The following is an 18,956-nucleotide window of genomic DNA, read 5'->3' on the forward strand; positions in this document are numbered from 1 at the left end:
TGTATCAGAAAGGTTATTGGAATTCCTTTATTTGATCGTTTGTTCATCCTGTCTTCATGTTAGTTCTGCTCTTTATTCATTAAAAAAAATTTTTTTTTAATTTATTTTTGGCTGTGCCATGTGGCATGCGGGATCTTAGTTCCCCAACCAGGGATCGAACCTGGAACCCGTGCCCCCTGTGGTGGAAGCGTAGAGTCTTAAACACTGGACCACCAGAGAAGTCCCTATTCATTTAATTCATTCATTCATTTATTCATTCCACATTTACTAGTCTCCCATTATATGCCAAGTTCTGTACTGGGCACTGGGAGCATAATAGTGAATGAGACTTTGTCCCTGCCCATGAGGGGTTCACTGGTAGTGCTAGAAACATAAACAGATGATTATTAACACAGTGTGATCAGTGCCATTTCAATTCAATTTAATAAGTGTATTCTGAGGGTCTGCTCAGTCCAGGATGCTGTGCCGGCCACTTTCATAGGTGGTAGAGGATGAGATATCTGGCCTTGTCCTTAGGGAGCTCATAGTCTAGTGAGGGAGACAGCATACAGACCAGTAACTGAATCATTACAAATGACCATCATTTGTAAGGGAATTAAGCAGGGTTCTGGGATGAAGAAGAACAGGACAGGGGAACCTATTTTGGCAGAATGGTCCAGGAAGTGCTATGACAGAGGCATCGCAGGGGACCATTGGAGCACGGAGGGGCAGCTGGTATGACGTACCATGTAGGAGTCAGAGAAGGCTTTGCTAAGGAGGTTCCCCCCAAAGCTAAATCTGAAAAGGTAGGAAAGATTTAAACAGGAGGAAAATGTCAAGATGGGCAATCCGAAGAGAGAGAGAACTGGGGTACAAAGCTCTGGAGGTGTTGAGGTGACAGAAAGCAGGATCTGCCGGAAGATCAGCAGGAGATTCAGTGGCAGAGGGGTACAGGGTTCAGGCAGGAGGGGACGAGATGGAGTTGCAAAGATAAAGCAAGGCCAGGTCATGTGTGGCCACCAATACCAGGCTATACAAGCTTGGAATTGTCTGGATGGTGATAAAATGTAGAGCTTGCCAACCCATGGCCCTCAGCACCTAAGGTTCGCACAGCTTTCCATGGGTCCCCTAAAACCAGACTGTACGGATTGCATTTTATGCCATGATTAAGTTGTATACTTTAAAAGAGTGTGACAGGTTGCCCTCTGAAGATTTATATGTTTTTCTTTTTCATCTCTAGGGAAAGATGAGCTTAAAGACCCTCTTTGGGTAATTCACCTTTAACTGCTTAAAGGTTTCTCCCTCATCCCTGAAGGAGGACATGTAGGGCACCTGGAGACAAAAAAAAAAAAAAAAAAGGGAGGGAGGTCTGGAGTCCCAAAGGGCAGAAATGCACACAAATTTTGATTTGGACCTTTCGGGTATATGGGTATGGTATGAGCTATAATATCAATCGGGTTCTTAGGGTTTATCGTATGAGCCCACCACACATTCACAGTAGGTATATATGTTGATACACGAACATATTTTACATCAGCCACTATAATTATCACTATTCCCACAGGGGTAAAAGTGTTCAGCTGACTGGCAACACTCCACGGAGGTAATATTAAATGGTCCCTGGCCATGATGTTTCATCTTCCTTTTCACAGTCGTTGGACTAACAGGCATTGTCCTGTTAGCTAATTCATCATTAGGTATTGTCCTTCACGATACCTACTATGTAGTCACACACTTTCACTATGTGCTCTCAATTGGAGCTGTTTTCACTATCGTAGGAGGATTTGTGCACTGATTCCCACTCTTCTCAGGATATACACTCAACTCAACATGAGCAAAAGTTCACTTTGTAATCATATTTGTGGGTGTCAACGTAACCTTCTTCCCACAGCATTTTTTAGGCTTATCTGGCATGCCTCGACGATACTCCACTACCCGGATGCCTATACAACGTGAAATACTAGTTCATCAATAGGCTTATTCATCTCATTAACAGCAGTCATGCTGATAATCTTCGTTATCTGAGGAGCAGTTGCATCCAAACGAGAAGTACTAACAGGGGAACTCACTACTACAAATTTAGAGTGATTAAATGGATGTCCTCCACCATACCACACATTTGAAGAGCCAATCCACGTCAATCTAAAGTAGTCAAGAAAGGAAGGGGTCGAACCCTTTTTTATCAGTTTCAGGCCAACACCATAGCCGCTATGTCTTTCTCCATGAATGAGATATTAGTAAAATTTTATATAACTTTGTTGAAGTTAAGTCACAGGTGGAAATCTTGTATATCTCTATGGCATATCCCTTCCAATTCGGTTTTCAAGATGCAACATCGCCCATCATAGAAGAGCTACTACACTTTCACGACCACACACTAATAATTGTTTTCTTTTTTTTTTTTTTTTGCGGTACTTGGGTCTCTCACTGCCGTGGCCTCTCCCGTTGCGGAGCACAGGCTCCAGACGCGCAGGCTCAGCGGCCATGGCTCACGGACCCAGCCGCTCCGCGGCACGTGGGATCTTCCCGGACCGGGGCACGAACCCGCGTCCCCTGCATCGGCAGGCGGACTCTCAACCACTGCGCCACCAGGGAAGCCCTAATAATTGTTTTCTTAATTAGCTCCCTGGTTCTTTATATTATTTCACTAATAACAACTAAGCTAACACATACTAGCACTATAGATGCACAGGAAGTAGAAACTATCTGGACTATCTTGCCGGCCATTATCTTGATCTTAATCGCCCTGCCGTCACTACAAAGCCTTTACATAATAGACGAAATTAACAATCCATCTGTTACTGTAAAAACTATAGGTCACCAATGATACTGAAGCTATGAATATACTGACTACGAAGACCTAAATTTTGATTCCTATATAATCCCAACATCAGACCTAAAACCAGGAGAACTACGACTGCTAGAAGTAGATAACTGAGTAGTTTTGCCTATAGAGATAACAATCCGAATACTACTCTCTTCCAAAGACGTATGGCACTCATGAGCCGTACCTTCCTTAGGTCTAAAAACAGATGTAATCCAAGGACGCCTAAACCAAACAACCCTAATGTCAGCATGACCAGGCTTATATTACGGACAGTGTTCAGAGATCTGTGGGTCAAACCATAGCTTCATGCCAATTGTCTTTGAGTTAGTGCCTCTAAAATACTTTGAAAAATGATCCGCATCTATGCTATAAGCTCATTAAGAAGCTAGGTTAGCGTTAACCTTTTAAGTTAAAGACTGAGAGCTAAGATTCTCCTTAATGACATACCACAACTAGATATATCAATGTGATTTATTACCATTTCATCTATATTTCTAACACTATTTATTATATTTCAACTAAAAATCTCAAAACTTATCTACTACCCCAACCCAAAGTCAACACTCACTAAAGTGCAAAAACTACCTACCCCTTGAGAGACAGTATGAATGAAAATTTATTTGCCCCTTTCGTGACCCCAACAATAATAAGCCTCCCCATAGTCATTCTAATTATTATATTCCCAAGTATTTTATTTCCAACATCAAAACAACTAATTAACAATCGCATAATTTCCCTTCAACAATGGCTAATCCAACTCACATCAAAACAAATAATAAAGGCTTCCCTGGTGGCGCAGTGGTTAAGAATCCGCCTGCCAATGCAGGGGACACAGGTTCAAGCCCTGGTCCAGGAAGATCCCACATGCCTCGGAGCAACTAAGCTCGTGCGCCACAACTACTGAGACTGCGCTCTAGAACCCGTGAGCCACAACTACTGAGCCCGCATGCCACAACTACTGAAGCCCGCATGCCTAGAGCCTGTGCTCTGCACGCAACAAGAGAAGCCACTGCCATGAGAAGCCCGTGCAATGCAACGAAGAGTAGCCCCCGCTCACCGCAACTAGAGAAAGCCCCACGCGCAGCAATGAAGACCCAATGCAGCCAAAATAAATAAATAATAATAAACATCCATAATCATAAAGGACAGACTTGATCACTGATACTAAAGTCACTTATCCTATTTATTGGGTCAACCAACCTTCTCGGACTACTGCCCCACCCATTTACACCCACCACGCAGCTCTCAATGAATGTGGGGGTAGCCATCCCACTATGAGCCGGTGCCGTGGTTCTAGGTCTCTGCAACAAAACAAAAGCATCACTTCCTACCACAAGGCATGCCCACCCCCCTCAACCCCATGCTGGTAGTTATCGAAACTATCAGCCTATTCATCCAACCAGTAGCACTAGCTGTGCGACTAACGGCCAATATTACAGCAGGTCATTTATTAATACATCTAATCGGAGAAACAACCTTAGCACTAATAAGTATCAGCATGTTCACTGCTCTCATTACATTCATTCTTCTCACCCTACTCGCTGTCCTCGAATTCACTGTTGCTATAATTCAAGCCTATGTATCTACCCTCTTGGTAAGCTTATATCTGAACAACAACACATAGTGACCCACCAAATCCACACGTACCACATAACATAGTAAACCCTAGTCCTTGGCCCCTTATGGGAGCCCTTTCAGCCCTTCTCATAACATCAGGCCTAATCATATGATTTCACTTCAACTCAATAATTCTACTAATACTAGGCCTACTAACTAATACTCTAACAATATATCAGTGATGACGAGATGTTATTCGAGAAAGCACTTTCCAAGGCCACCACACACCAACTGTCCAAAAGGGACCTCAGTACGGAATAATCTTTTTTTTTGTTTTTTTTTTTTGCGGTACACGGGCCTCTCACTGTTGTGGCCTCTCCTGTTGCGGAGCACAGGCTCCGGACGCGCAGGCTCAGCGGCTATGGCTCACGGGCCCAGCCGCTCCGCGGCATGTGGGATCTTCCTGGACCGGGGCACGAACCCGTGTCCCCTGCATCGGCAGGCGGACTCTCAACCACTGCGCCACCAGGGAAGCCCCGGAATAATCTTATTTATCGTCTTAGAAGTCCTCTTTTTTTACCAGCTTCTTTTGAGCCTTCTATCACTCAAGCCTCACCCCTACACCTGAATTAGGCAGGTGCTGGCCACCAACAGGCGTTCACCCTCGAAACCCCTTAGAGGTACTGCTTCTCAACACTTCTGTGCTATTGGCCTCTGGCGTGTCCATTACTTGGGCCCATCACAGCATTATGGAAGGAAATCGCAAACACATACTTCAAGCCCTCTTTATTACAATTACTCTTGGTATCTATTTTACAATCCTACAAGCATCAGAGTATTACGGTCTCAGATGGGGTCTACAGATCGACTTTCTTCACAGCCACAGGATTCCACGGACTACATGCAATTATTGTGTCTACCTTCCTTGTTGTTTGTTTCCTGCGCCAATTAAAATTCCACTTCACATCCAACCACCACTTCGGCTTTGAAGCTGCTGCTTGATACTGACCTTTTGTAGATGTTGTATGACTCTTCCTTTACATATCTATCCATTGATGAGGCTCATAGTTCTTTTAGTATTAATTAGTGCAACTGACTTCCAATCAGTTAGTTTCGGTACACTCCGAAAAAGAATAATAAACTTAATACTGACCCTATTAACAAATACAACACTGGCCTCATTACTTGTGCTCATCGCCTTCTGACTCCCTCAACTAAACACTTATGCAGAAAAAACAAGCCCTTAGGAACGTGGATTTGACCCTATAGGATCTGCCCGCTTACGATTTTCCATAAAATTTTTCCTAGTAGCAATCACGTTCCTCCTTTTCGACCTGGAAATTGCTCTCCTACTGCCCCTCCCCTGAGCAACCCAAACAAACAACCTAAAAACAATACTCACCATGGCTCTCCTTTTAATCTCAGTATTGGCAATTAGCCTGGCCTATGAGTGAACTCAAAAGGGACTGGAGTGAGCTGAATATGGTATTTAGTTTAAAACAAAACAAGTGATTTCGACTCATTAGATTATGATTAGGCTCATAATTACCAAGTGTCTTTAGTACATATAAATATTATCATAGCTTTCACTATATCCCTCATAGGGTTACTAATATATCGATCCCGCCTAATATTCTCACTACTGGAAGGCTGGGACCTTGGAGAATGGCTGGGTGAGAAACTGAGCATGGGGTCTAGGCTAAGCAGTATGGGAGCTGGCCAGCTCCTGGAGACCCCTGGCACCTGCTCAGGGACCTGGATCTGCAGGGTCCCCTGTCTGAGGTCAGGGTCGGTACAGCACCACTGTGTGCCAGGGAGAAAGCAAAACTCCAGATTCCCTGCTTGGTGTGGACATGGGCAGACCCTCTCCCTGCTGGGGCTGCTTCAGCCTCGGAGTTTCTTGTTGAAACCTAAAAACAGGTTTCTCAAGTTGGTGGTTTTGATTTGAGAAGAAAAAAACTGAAGTGATTGCATTTGCCCTGTGAGTTTCTGAAGACATTCTTACAAATCACAGCTGTGAAAGAAGACAACCTAGAGTGACTTGACCTGAAGTCGAACATTTTGAAGGACAGTTTACTAGATCTTAAGAGACAGAGGCCCTCTGGCTCTCCTTGGGGCCAGTGCAGCAGAAGCAGGGGCTGGAAAAGCTCCTGGGTTTATGAGGCACGTATAACCTTTCTCAGAGGCGGTTACTTCTATTGTCCCAATTTGCCGATGAGACAACGGAGGATCAGAGGAGTGAGTGACTTGCCCAGGACCATCCTGCAAGAAAGAGGCAGGGCAGGGAGTGAACGCGGGTGTTCTCATTCCCCGGGCAAGGCTATTTGGACTCCAGCAAAGCACTGCTACTGCTGAAACAGCAGTGAGAAAGGAGAAAGCGGAGAAGGAGGAAGAGGGAAAAAAGAAAGAGGGAAGCACAAAAGAATAGGGGGAAGGGAAAGGAGGAGGAGAAAGTGGAGGAGCAGGAAAGCAGAGGAACGAGATCAACCCAATCAGCTGTTATGGATGACTTTCTGTTTGTTTTTTCCATTCCTCAAATCCCAAAGAAGGTAATGCATCGCTGGTCTGATTGTGTTTCTACAACAACTTGCAGCCCAAGATGCAGCACAACCTCTGAAAAGCCCATTGTTCCTTGGAGCGATAACTATAACTCTCTGGAAATGGTGCGGCCCAGTGCACACAGCTCTGCCTGCCCCCACCCCACTGGTGACCTGCTGGGGCAGCTGAATGCCTTCTGGTCCGCTGAGCCCAGAAGAGTGGGGCTGGGCTTTCAGAAACAGCTGCGCTGATTCATCTAGAACAAAAGCCAGCTCTTCCTGCTAAATCCTTGGCAGGCAAGGGTTGCGAGGCCAGCAGGCCCCTGTGCCCCTCCGCAGAAACTTCTTCTTGATCCGGCTACAACAGCGTGGGTCTGCTGCATGAGAGTCAGCTTCCCGCTGCCCCATCCCTTCAGCCTGGCCTGCTCTTAGCCCCTCCTGGGGGACAGTGGCTTTGGAGTGAAATCCGGCTTCTCGTCCCAGTCCTGCCATTTCCCAGCTGTGCAATGTAAACGAGGGACTTCACTTCTCTGAGCCTCTGTTTCTCCATCTGTGATCTGGGAGGGAGAGTAGTTTCGATCTGAGGAACTGCTGTCAGATTTGAAGGAGATAATGCCCGGAGCAGGCACCTATGACTAATTGTCCTCTTGCTGTCTTGTCATCTTGCTGTCTGGCCTCATCTTTCATAACTCAGTCTGGTACCTTGCATTCCAGACACGATGGCACAAGCTCACCCTTCTTCAACTCCTCCGTGTCTTTACCTGTAGGCTTCCCGTAAATGATACCAGCTTCTGTTTACAGAGGCCCTGCTATGCCCCAGGTCTTGCAGCAAGCAGTTGACATGGATAATTTCACTTCATTTTCCCACAACTTTTTGAGGTGGACACAGATATCAGATGAAGAAACTGAAGCACAGAGAGGCATCTTCCAGGGCCCAGCTCATCTCCTTCTTTGCAGTCTTCTTGGAGTCTGCTCCCCAGCTTCTCCTCCCGTCCCCACGCTGAGCTTCCTCTTTCTTAGTTCCTATAACACCCTATTGTAACTGTCTTGTTTCCTTAGCCACAGACCCTGCAAAGATTGAGTCTATGACCGATTCACTTCTATGCCCTTCACACCAGGCACAGGGCTTGTACTCAGAAAAGCGGTAAGTAAATAATAAATAAGGAAAAAACAAAAAACATGAACTTCCTATGCGGATACAGAATAAAAGGATACCAAAATAGCACTGCGTCCAAGGTTTTTGGGTGTGTGTGTGTTTAAGGGGTTTTATGAATTACTTTTTATTTGTAAAGCACAGCAGTGTACAACCTTTCTTAAAACAGGCGTACATTTCTTAAACAACTCCAGATACTTTCCACATAAAGAAATACTGAGTTTTCATCAAACATTATATGAAATGTACAGGGAAGGGCCCAACTTCAGGCCCTAACATTGTCAAGATGAAGAGAAATAATTCCTGATCGTGAACAGAAGGTATGGAAAAGCCTTTATCTTCCCCTTGACTTTCACTTTGACTGTAGAAAGAGCCTGGACTTTGGAGACAGACCTGGGTTCAAATCCCAGGCTACCACTCACCCAGCTGTGACACCTTAATCAGGTTACTTACCTTTTCTGAGACTGTTTATTTATTTGTGAAATTGAAGATTATACCTAACTTGGAGGTAGTTGTAAGACTTAACTGCAATAATAAAGTGGCCAATAAGCATCCCCAAAGTGGTAGCTATGATTACAATTTTAGCTTTTATTATTTAAAGTACCACTGTCCTAGGGCCAGCTCTGTGTAGCTGTGGACAGCAGTGACAGGCATGGCAGAAGGAAGAAGGGTGTCTGGGCGCTTCTACAATTTCCTTGAAAATCTAATCTGGGAGGCTGGATGGAGGGGAAACCAGCACCAGGACGCTCTCCAAAGCTCAGGCCGCTCAGCATTTTATTGGCATGTGTGGGGCACAATTATAGGATCAGGCCTTCTAGGGATTCAAACGATGTGGAAATATAGAAACTGTGCGTTAGGACTGAGCTGACAGTGATTGTATGGTACATGCTTCTAAGTTCTCATTAAAATAGTGTGACACACACGTTCCTGCCCGGGGCGTTCCGAAGACGCTAGGATTGGCGGCTCTTGAAATTCAAAGCGCAGCCCTCTCCTGCGTCCTTCTGAGGCATCCCAACTCACTCTGTCCGGCCAAACTTATCTCTTGTTTCCCTCACTTACTGATCGATTAATTCAGTAAAAATTTGCTAAGCACTGGCTCTGTGCCAGGCACTATTTGACACTGGGGATATATTGGAAAACCAAGCAAACACACTTCCTCCTTCTACTGCGTACCCAGTCAAACAGGCGATCTCAATGCAGAGACCTGAATGGGGGAAACCCACCTCCACTCCGGCTCGAGTCAGTTGGATAAAGGGTAGGCATCTGCCTAAGTTAGCATGTGGGCCACAGACAACGAGTCCAGCTCACTGCTGGTAAAAGGCATTTTGTGGAAAGCAGAGATGCTTTTCTCATGTGAGCCAGAGCAATGAAGCAGATGGGCAGAGATGAACGATGGAGTGAGAGTACTTCCTGGGTTTCCTTAGTACTCAGGCCCTGCTTCTAGTCTGACTCTGAGGCCCAGCTGCATCCCTGCCCTAGGGCTCCTTGAGATAATTCCAAGGTCTCTCCTGAGAGCACTTCTTCAATTACTCCTTTGCATAACATCTCCACTTGGGCTCTGCTTCTATAAGGTATTCACTGCTCAAAAGACACCTGTCCTTATAACTTATTTTTCTGAAGCTAGCTCCAGGAGAGGTCTGCGTCCAAAAGAGGCCACAGATCCAGAAGTCTTCCCTGGTCAGCCCAGCCTTTTCCTCCCTGCGTTTCTTCACACCCATCTAGTCATTTAATGAGGGTCTCATTGGCTTTCTCTGTGGAAGACAGCTGCCTCACAATGGTGGCACTGGCCTTCAGAGATGACCAGTCCTCACATGCCCAGCTAATCAATCACCACTGTTATGTCCCAAATTCTAATTCCAAACTCTGATAGTGCAGTTTGGTTGTGGTGTCCACTCCAGATGGTGTCAACTGTGTTTGTGGTGGGGTGAGAGTTATAGTACCAACTTGGGTACCAAGTGAGGGCCACCACTGTGGATGGGGAAAGGCAGTCTCAGAAGAGGGAGTGGGTACCCCCAAATTGTCTACTGCATGGCCTGGGTATGGCCTTTGTTTCCCCCATCCTCACTCCTGGGAAAGAGGTGGTCTTCTGGCAAAAGACGTCAAAGTTCTTCCATGAGAGGAGGTCCATATCAGCAAGAACAAGAAGACATTCACTCTGAAGGGGAGCTACAGGGCAAACAGTCCTTACTGATCCCTAGACCAATGGGGAGAGGAGTACAAAAAGGAGTCTAGAAAGAAATGAGAATAAGACACCAAGGCAGAGGAGACCTCTGTGCATCCACGCAAGGCAGACTTGACCCTGACTGAAGGGTCAGGCCAAGATATATCCTGATTAGCTGTGAGACACACATTGTCCTGTTGACGTATATAGAGCAGAGCGCTAGGAATTTGCTTGGCCCTCCGATGTCTTATTGGATGTCACTCTTGTTGTCATAATCATTTTTTAAAATTATTTCTCGTGACAGCCTAGACTTACGGGCTTCTCCAGGACCAAATGGAGCTGTCAGAGTGTTCTGTGGGCAAGCCTCTCTGCTCTCTTGGCCTCAGTTTCCCCATTTCTAAAATGAGGGGTTGGATTAGATGTTCTCCAATGTTTCCTCCATGCCAATATCATATCCTCCAGTTATCTGAAGACACAGATTCAGAGGTTTCCCTCTCTTTGCCTGAGAGAAGTTGCTGGGGTTGGAAATGATAAGTTAGATAATTCGAGGTCATGTGTATACCAGGGACTGTAATCAAAGAGCCTAGAACCAAATAGTCTGTGTTTATGCCTTCCTCCCCACCTGTCCCGCAGTGGGCCACAGGCAGGGAGTGGCAGAGAGAGGGTGGGAGCCTCCTGGGGGTGAGGGTGGGAGCCTCCTGGGGGTGAGGCATCCTGCTTCTGTTCTCAGAGAAAGTGGAACTGGACAGAGTTTGCCAAGCCAGGAAGAGTGGCAGAGTATGACAGAGGACATTGAGCAAAGAAGAGGGGGCCAAGGACTCAGACATGCACAGTGTCACTTGTGTGAACTTGGGAGAGCTACTTAACCCTCTCTGTGCCTGGGTCTCCTCATCTGAAAACTGCACATGGTAACGCTTACCCTGGGGGAGCAGGGAACGGGTAAGGTGAGGATGAACGTCGGTAGCATGTGGGAAGCCCAGAGCATGGCACAAGGTGTTCAAGAAATGGTTCTTGTAATCACTAGAGTTGTAGAAAGGGATTGGGGGCAGGAGGAAGAGCCAGGCTGGGATTTCCCCAGGCCCTGTGGCTTCCCTGACTGCTACTCAGTGGAAATACTAGGAAAAACCAGGAAGTGAGTGTGTGCTCTTAACTTCTCTGCTACTTTGACAACACAAGCTTTTCTGTCTCTATTCCCAGCACTCGGCAATTATTGACTTGGTACATTTTACCTTCTGTTGGAGGGAGGTTTACCCAGCTGAACATGGGACTGCTGCCAGCACCTAAGCTGAGAATGGACCTCGCAGTCATCTGCTCTAGTCTCCTGCAGTGTGAATCCTCCCAACTCGGAGTCACAGAGCAGCTGCAAGAGGCCAGGATATCACATGTGCACAGGACTGTTGGGAGGCTGTCCTATGCCCTCCTCCATCGTAAATCGCTCTCTGTCACATGCATGTGAGATGCTATTGCTATAAATAAAATATTACATTTGTTTAAAAGTGACGTGGCATTCATCTTTTGACAAGGTGGATTTGCTCTATCATCTAAAGTAATATCCGCCGTCACACTAATAAGAACGTCCATTTATAGAGAACCCACGGTACCAGCCATTGTGTTAAGAGTCTTTCTCTCACTGAGTCTTCCCAACAGCCCCGTGAAGAGGAAATTATGATGTCCATTTTACAGATGAGGAAATTGAAACTTTGATACGTTAAGTCACTTGCCCGAAGTTACAGGACTAGTAAGTGTCAGGGCGGGTCCACCCCAGGCGGTCTGACTCCAAAGCCGCCGCTTAATATTTTAAAGACAAGGATGCGCTTTGGCATTTCTTATATTTCTTGTTTCTGAATGCAGTTGGGAATCATTCTGATCCTTTGTTCCCTTCAGTGGGTCTAGCTGCTGCTTATACGCCTCCCCGGTTTTGTGGGTTGCCCAGGTTTCAGTGGTTTTGCCTCTGAAGCCTGAACTCCCCCGGAGCTGAATCCGCCTCCGCACGCTGCCCATTCCAACTGAGCTCTTTGGCCCCAGCCCAGCTCAAGCTCTCCCCGGGTCTCCTCCCCTGCCCGCCAGGTTCCTTCAGATCTCCCCTCCGCCTCCGGGCCTCAGTTTCCTCCCGTGTAAAGCAGGGAGCTTGATGCTTTCCTTGGGCAAGTAGCGAGGGGTCTGGGGCAAAGTCACATGCAGTGCACTCCACGAACGCCAGCCCGGAGCCAGAGTCGCCATCCTCCCCGCCGCCTATGGGAGGGGCCGTCGCTCCTCCCCTCTCCCCCCCGACCGCACGGCGGCCCCGCCCTGAGGGCGGCTCCCGCCCGCGCCCTGCCCTCCCAGCCCGGCGACCTCAGCGCCCCTGCCCTGCAGCCAGGAACCAGCTGAGCACAGCTGGACCCAGCAGCCGCCGTCGCCAGCGCCGCAGCAGCAGGTAGGGGAGGGGAGCGACCACGACCCTGGGGCATCTGGGGATCCCGGGCCTCTGGGTCTTTCTCCCTCCTCTCGCGGTCCGGTCCGACGTTGCCCGCGCCTGGATCTCGGCCCGGCAGCCGGGGCATCGCTGGAGAAGAGCTTCCTCCCTCACCTTGCTGGTCTTCCAGGGGACCAAGGAGAGTTGGATTGGGGGCTTAGGGCAGGGGAGGAGGAGGTTCAGGCCTCCACCCACAGGCCCCGTTTGCTGCAAGCACCTGAACTAACTTTGACCCAGTTCGCGCGGTTGGGGTTAAGTGGGCCCGGGGTCACCCCTGCACTCGCTTGCCGGCGGTCTCCAGCGCGCGGGCTGGGCGGTGGCTCCGCTGGGCGGGTCTGCTCCGCGGATCCTGGATTCCATCCAGGGTTAACGCCTTTGCCTGCGCTCCCCCGACGATGAGGAGCCCTCGACCTCCTTCCTCTTTCAGGGCCCAGGACTGTTAGAAAGTGCTTCCTCCTACTCCGGAATCCGCTTGCACTTGCTACCTGTCGGTACTGTCTTTTCCCCCGCCCTGCAGAGTATGTTCTCTTCCCTGACGCACACGTAAACTTCTTTCAGAGTTGAAGACAGTGATGGGAATCTCCCTTTCCCTCTAGGCCCCCATCTCTTCTTGGGTCCAAACGCCCCAGATCGTGATTACAGCAGTGTTTCCTGGCTCAGTGCAGGCCGGCTGCTCTGGACAGTGGCCAGAAGGAAGCCTGGGTCCTTGGAGACTGTGGGGGATGCAGGGGACATTGGCTTCTTCTGCAGCCCCTCATCTGCCCAGACATCCACTCCTTATCCTGCTTTCACATCTTCCTCGGAGCAGAGAGGACATCTTTACAACACCCAGAACTCTGTAGGGCCAAGGACATTCAGGGCTGCCCTGGGGGTAACTGCTTTTTGTGGAAGGCAGGGCCTCTGGAGGCTTTTAGGCTTAATCCTGCAGGTCCTGTTCTCCCAGGACCATGTTTCTGACCAGGGCACTGTGAACTCTTGCCGCACTTTACTTTACAGTGACCATAGCTTGTTGGAGTCTCCCCGCAGCCCTGTTCGTTCCACAGTTGAGAAAACTGAAGGGCCCTGAGAGTTTGTGACTAGCTGATAGTCACGCAATGAGGAAGGGGCAGGGACTAGCTGATAGTCACACAATGAGGAAGGGGCAGGGCTGGGACCCAGTTGCAGGCCTCACTTAGCTGACTCCTAGCTGGTGGGACTGTAGACTCTTTCTTGAGTCTCGAGTTCCCTTCACGAAGAAACTGAGCACTGCAGCAACACCCCTGCACCAACACACACCCACATGTTGGGGTGCTGGCTGGTGTTTCTTGGGGATGTTAATTAAGGGGTAGAGGCCTTGGAACAAAGGAGGTGGGCTGGGAGTGGGGACAGTTGGCATCCAGCTCCCTTGAAACTCCATTTTCCTCTTTGGGGCCTCACTATTTATAAATGCCAGGGAAATTGTAAACAGCCGGGGGAGCTTGCATTGGCACCCGGGTGAGTTTCACAGCAGCAAATGTTTCCGTGTGAATCAGGGAAAGGAACTTTCCTCCAGAATTTTCCATAGTCTTTTTTATTGTGGACTGACATGAATCTGGAAAAGCAAGCGGCTCCCAGGAGGAGGCTGTAGGGGTTGCCTCTCATGGCATTTCCTTCCTTCCCTCCTTCCTGGATTTAGCGCTCTTCTGGGTCCATGTTCTGTGTCTTACCCTGTGAGGGGCCCCAGAGCCTTGAGGAGGACAAAGCTATTTGTCCTCAAGATGCTTCTCATCTATAGTGGTTGGAACAAACATGCGATACTGAGAGCTACTTCAGCCTAAAGGGGTGATTAAGTCTGTCTGGCCGACCCAGGCCTTGGAGATGAGTAATAGTTTTCTAGGGCATAAAGCGATTGGGGAAAAGGCATTCTAAGAAGCTGGAACAGCTCATGCAAAGGCACTGAGGTTTCCTGAACAATCAACATGGCTAGAATGGCAGATGAGTGAAAGGTGGAGTGGTGGGAGTTGAGACCGTAAATCAAAATGGAACTAGATTGTAAACTAAGGGCTTGGAATTACTTTATCCTGAAGGCAGTGATCAAAGCTCTCATTAATCTTGTGGCTGATGTAGCAGATGCATTGGAAGGGGCTAACTGGAGGCAGGGAGATCCCGAGGAGGCTGTTGGGTGGTCAAGAGAGTGCAGGTCTGAACCAGAGCAGAGACCACGGAATGGACTAGAGTGGCAGATCCTGGAAGCCCAGCTGAAGAACCTGTCAGAACCTGCAGTAAATTTCATCTCAAAGCAGACAATAGGCTTGTAGCTATTGGATAAGGTTGCTGTTATTCTGAGTTGTTCAGTGTTGGGTTTTACTTTTAAAGCAAAACAATATTGTTAAAGATTCAAAGGTAAAGAAGAGTATAGAGTGGGCTTCATCCCTCTAACCCACTTCTTTCCCAAGAGGTGGCCCCTGTTGACAGCCTTGTGTGCACGTCTGCCAAGCTGGCACAAGCAAGGGCTGTAGACTGGATGCCTTCACACTTCTTAGCCATCCAGTGCCAGAGGGTCACTTCTCCCCACTCCATGTGGGCAGTTTGGGTCTCTCATGAGAAGTTGCCAGGTCATGGAGATGATTTCTGTATGGTCTGTCATCCTTTGCTGAGGCATTTCTTCAAGAAAACTTTACAGCCTGTATCTAGTCGCTGAGCATGTATATTTGGTTATTAGAGATTGTAGGGCTAAGAGAAGTTAGACACACTGACCTGGGAGTGGAGCTGTAGTCTGAGTTCTTCTGAGTGACCTTGGACAAGTCCCAGTTTGTTGGGCCTCAGTGACCTCATCTGTAAAATGGAGATGTTGGTCTCCGTGATAATAGTAAAAAGCTGCCTTTTAGTAAAACAAGCGCTGGAACATTAATTACTTTGTTGGTTCCTCACAACCGTTCCTCTAAGGTAGCTGCTATTATCCGCTTTTATAGAGGAGGAAACTGAGGCTCAGATAGGCTAAATAATGTGCCTCGGGCTGTGAGGCTGTTAGGTGTCGGTGACAGGATTCTGGAGGTCTGACTGTAGAGCTGTAGCTCTTAATCACTGCACTAAATGTTCTCCCGGAGGTTCTGTTTAGTCCTGACATGATGAGAACTGAGGGGGAGTTTTGCTGTGGCTGTGACGAGGGATGCAAATCAGTGTGTGTGGCTTGGGGAGCTCAGCTCTGCAGCACACAGGCCTGGAGGGGCCTCTTGGGACTGTGCGTAAACTCATGCTTTTCTGTACTGTCTACAGGACTCCAGAGTGTAGGTCCATCTCCCCTCCGTTTTAGGGAGTTCAGGCTCTGAGAGGACACAGACTTGCCCAGGGTCACTCAGAGAGTTAGCAGGGGGCCCAGCCAGGCCCAGTCTCCCTCCTTTCACCATTTGAGCCCATGCTCTGGAAAGCTTCTGAGGAAGCCAGGAAGAGTGGGCACCCCTCTTGCCCCACGGTTATTTCCTGAGAAAATGCTGGCAGAAGCAGGGAAAACCAGGTCCCAGGAGCTATGCATTTTGGGGGGGAGGGAAAGAAAGAGACCAGTGTTCAGGCAGCTGGGGGATGTTAAGTAAAAATATCTCCTCCCTTTCAACTGAGTGAGCCTGTGTCATATTTCAGCCTGGTGTGGTTTGAGAGTTTGGAGACCACAGGCAGGCTGGGTTCCTGCTGCTCTCTGGTTTTTCTTCCCCACTCTCCACCCCCGGCTGTAGACTGACTGCTCCCCCCTGCCCTGCCTGGGACCACATCAACAATTTAAGGGCAGGGCAGAGGACAGCAGTAGGCGTGGTGGGCAAGGCTGGACAGCAGAAGGCCTGGGCTTGGGTCCTGGTTTTGCCACTGACAAACTACTGGGTGACTTGAGCTAATCCTTGCCTTCCTCTGGGCCCCGGTGTCCTCCTGGCACTAGGGGGGTGGATAGAATAACATCAGGCTTTCCCAGCTCTGGTGGCCTCTGAGTCAGGGCTTTGTGCTCAGTGCAGGAACATGGGACCCGCACGTCTGTAAGCATAAAGTGAGCCCACAGCAATCATTTTTGTTTAAGTGACTTGCACCAGTGCCAGCTGGAGATTCAGCTACTGTTCATAAATTTGGTCTTTGTGTGTTGAATTGGTTGCCCATTTTACAGATAGGGAAGTTGAGGCCTAGGATTCATTCATGTATCCTAGTCCCTGTTCCATAAGCAATAAGGATGAGGGCCCCTGTCTGTAGTATTCTTACTGTCTGTGTTCACTTTTTGTCTTCACTGCCTTGTTTAATCTTTTAACAGCTCTACTAGGGAGGAGATATTGACTGAGTTTTACAGATAAGGAAATTGATGTTCAGCCTAGAGAGCTGAAATGCCTTACTTTCTCTTTTTTGAGCCTCACGGTAGCCCTGAGGTTGTTATGGGTCCCATTTCACAGATGAGGAAACTGAGGCCTGGAGATGTGAGCTCTCATGCCCAGGGGTCCCCAGGGACCACGTGGCCAGTTAGGTTCCTTCCCAGGCCCCCCATCCTACTCCTTCCAGTACCTTGCTGGTTCTGCCTCAGAACCTCTTACATTCAATGCTTGGACTGAGGGGTAACAGTTTTCTTCCTGGGCTGTAATGTATCCCTGAAACATGCTCTTCCCAAGGGGGCTCCAGCAGCAGTTAGAGCCGCAGAGCTTCTCAGGGAACTCGGATGAAGGCGCCACCGCACCAGTGGGAGTAGATTTATTTATTCTGCTGAACTGGTTAAGCAAACAACCTTATTTCTTTCCAGCTTCAGCAAGGATATCATCTGGGCTCCGCTTATTTGCCAGACAAAGAATATATACCCGGTATATGTGAGCCTTCAGGGTGGGGCTTGGCCCTTAATTTTCCTTTTATAGTGGCTGTGGCTGTGCTGGGCCCTTGGTGGGTACTCAGTAAATACCAGTTAATTTGGGGGGAGTGGCAAAGTGGTATGGGTGGGATACCCATGGGATACGGGTACTTTTCCCCGCCTCTTCCAATGACTTTTTTTCTTGTTCTAAATATAACTCTTTATGATAGAAAATCTAGAAAATAAAAATAGCATAAAAAAATAAGAACTGTCCATAATTCTGCCAACATGAGATAATCGCCGCTAACATTTGGGTGCATTTCCTTCCTGATATTTTCAGCACATTTTTTTTTTTTTTACCCCCATATAATTGTGGTCATACCACGTTTGTAATCTTCTATTCCTTTCAGTTTTTTTCCAACGTTATAACATAAATATTTTTTCATGTTATTTAGTACTCTAAATTTAATTTTTAAAAGAGTTTTAAAAGTATACTTACTCAGCCATAAAAAGAAACGAAATTGAGTTATTTGTAGTGAGGTGGATGGACCTAGAGTCTGTCATACAGAGTGAAGTAAGTCAGGAAGAGAAAAACAAATACCGTATGCTAACACATATGTATGGAATCAAAAAAAAAAATGGTCATGAAGAACCTAGGGGCAGGACGGGAATAAAGATGCAGACCTACTAGAGAATGGACCTGAGGACACGAGGAGGGGGAAGGGTAAGCTGGGACAAAGTGAGAGAGTGGCATGGACATATATACACTACCAAATGTAAAATAGATAGCTAGTGGGAAGCAGCCGCATAGCACAGGGAGATCAGCTCGGTGCTTTGTGACCACCTAGAGGGGTGGGATAGGGAGGGTGAGAGGGAGACGCAAGAGGGAGGAGATATGGGGATGTGTGTATTATGTATAGCTGATTCACTTTGTTATAAAGCAGAAACTAATACACCATTGTAAAGCAATTATATTCCAATAAAGATGTTAAAAAATAAAAAATGATTAGAAAACAAAAGTATATTCTACCTAAGTAGATAAATGCATGTTTATTTAAAATCTTTCATTCCAATAGTCTGGGGGAATTAAAGAAGTGAAATAATGCATTTTATTTGTAAAAAACAAGTTTTACGTTTTTATTATTAAAATGATAAATGCTGACCTGATTTTTTATTATTCTCTATTATTGTATCTATGGTGTGAATTGTTCACTTAACTGATCCTGTATTATTAGGCATCCAGGCTGTTCATAAACAATCCTGCAATGAACATTGTAGTGCATAAAATATTCCTCTTTCATTATTTTCTACAAGAGAGCCCAAGAAATGAAGTTGTTGGGTCAAAAATGATGTATTTACAGCTTTTGCTACATTTTGCCAAATTGCCACCCTTGAAAGGTTGTAGCAGTTCTTTATTTCCACCAGCCATTCACAAGGGTGGCAGCATTCTTTAAGGAGCATTGGAAGCTGGTTATCAAAAGGCAAGCTGTCCTGTTAGAAGGCTCAGGGACCATTTTCCTGAAAC

The 18,956-nt window shown here is 47.4% G+C and overlaps 1 protein-coding gene and 2 pseudogenes across 2 annotated transcripts in view; all 3 read left to right on the plus strand.

Annotated features, from left to right (window-relative positions):
• The first annotated feature begins 2,260 nt into the window (after positions 1 to 2,260).
• LOC117201076 (cytochrome c oxidase subunit 2-like) lies at positions 2,261 to 3,251 on the plus strand (annotated as a pseudogene).
• A 716-nt stretch (positions 3,252 to 3,967) lies between these two features.
• Positions 3,968 to 11,697, plus strand: LOC125964596 (ATP synthase subunit a-like; annotated as a pseudogene). Its single transcript, XR_007477746.1, has 2 exons — positions 3,968 to 8,044; positions 11,412 to 11,697. The product of XR_007477746.1 is annotated as an ATP synthase subunit a-like (transcript).
• Positions 11,698 to 12,520: 823 nt separating this feature from the next.
• GSN (gelsolin) overlaps positions 12,521 to 18,956 on the plus strand; it is a 56,693-nt gene continuing 50,257 nt past the window's right edge. The window contains exon 1 of the mRNA XM_012532866.3: positions 12,521 to 12,630. The gene's annotated coding sequence lies outside the window, so the exon portion shown is untranslated. The remainder of the gene's footprint in view (positions 12,631 to 18,956) is intronic.

This window comes from Orcinus orca, chromosome 6, assembly GCF_937001465.1.
Source record: "Orcinus orca chromosome 6, mOrcOrc1.1, whole genome shotgun sequence".
NCBI classification, from domain to species: domain Eukaryota; kingdom Metazoa; phylum Chordata; class Mammalia; order Artiodactyla; family Delphinidae; genus Orcinus; species Orcinus orca.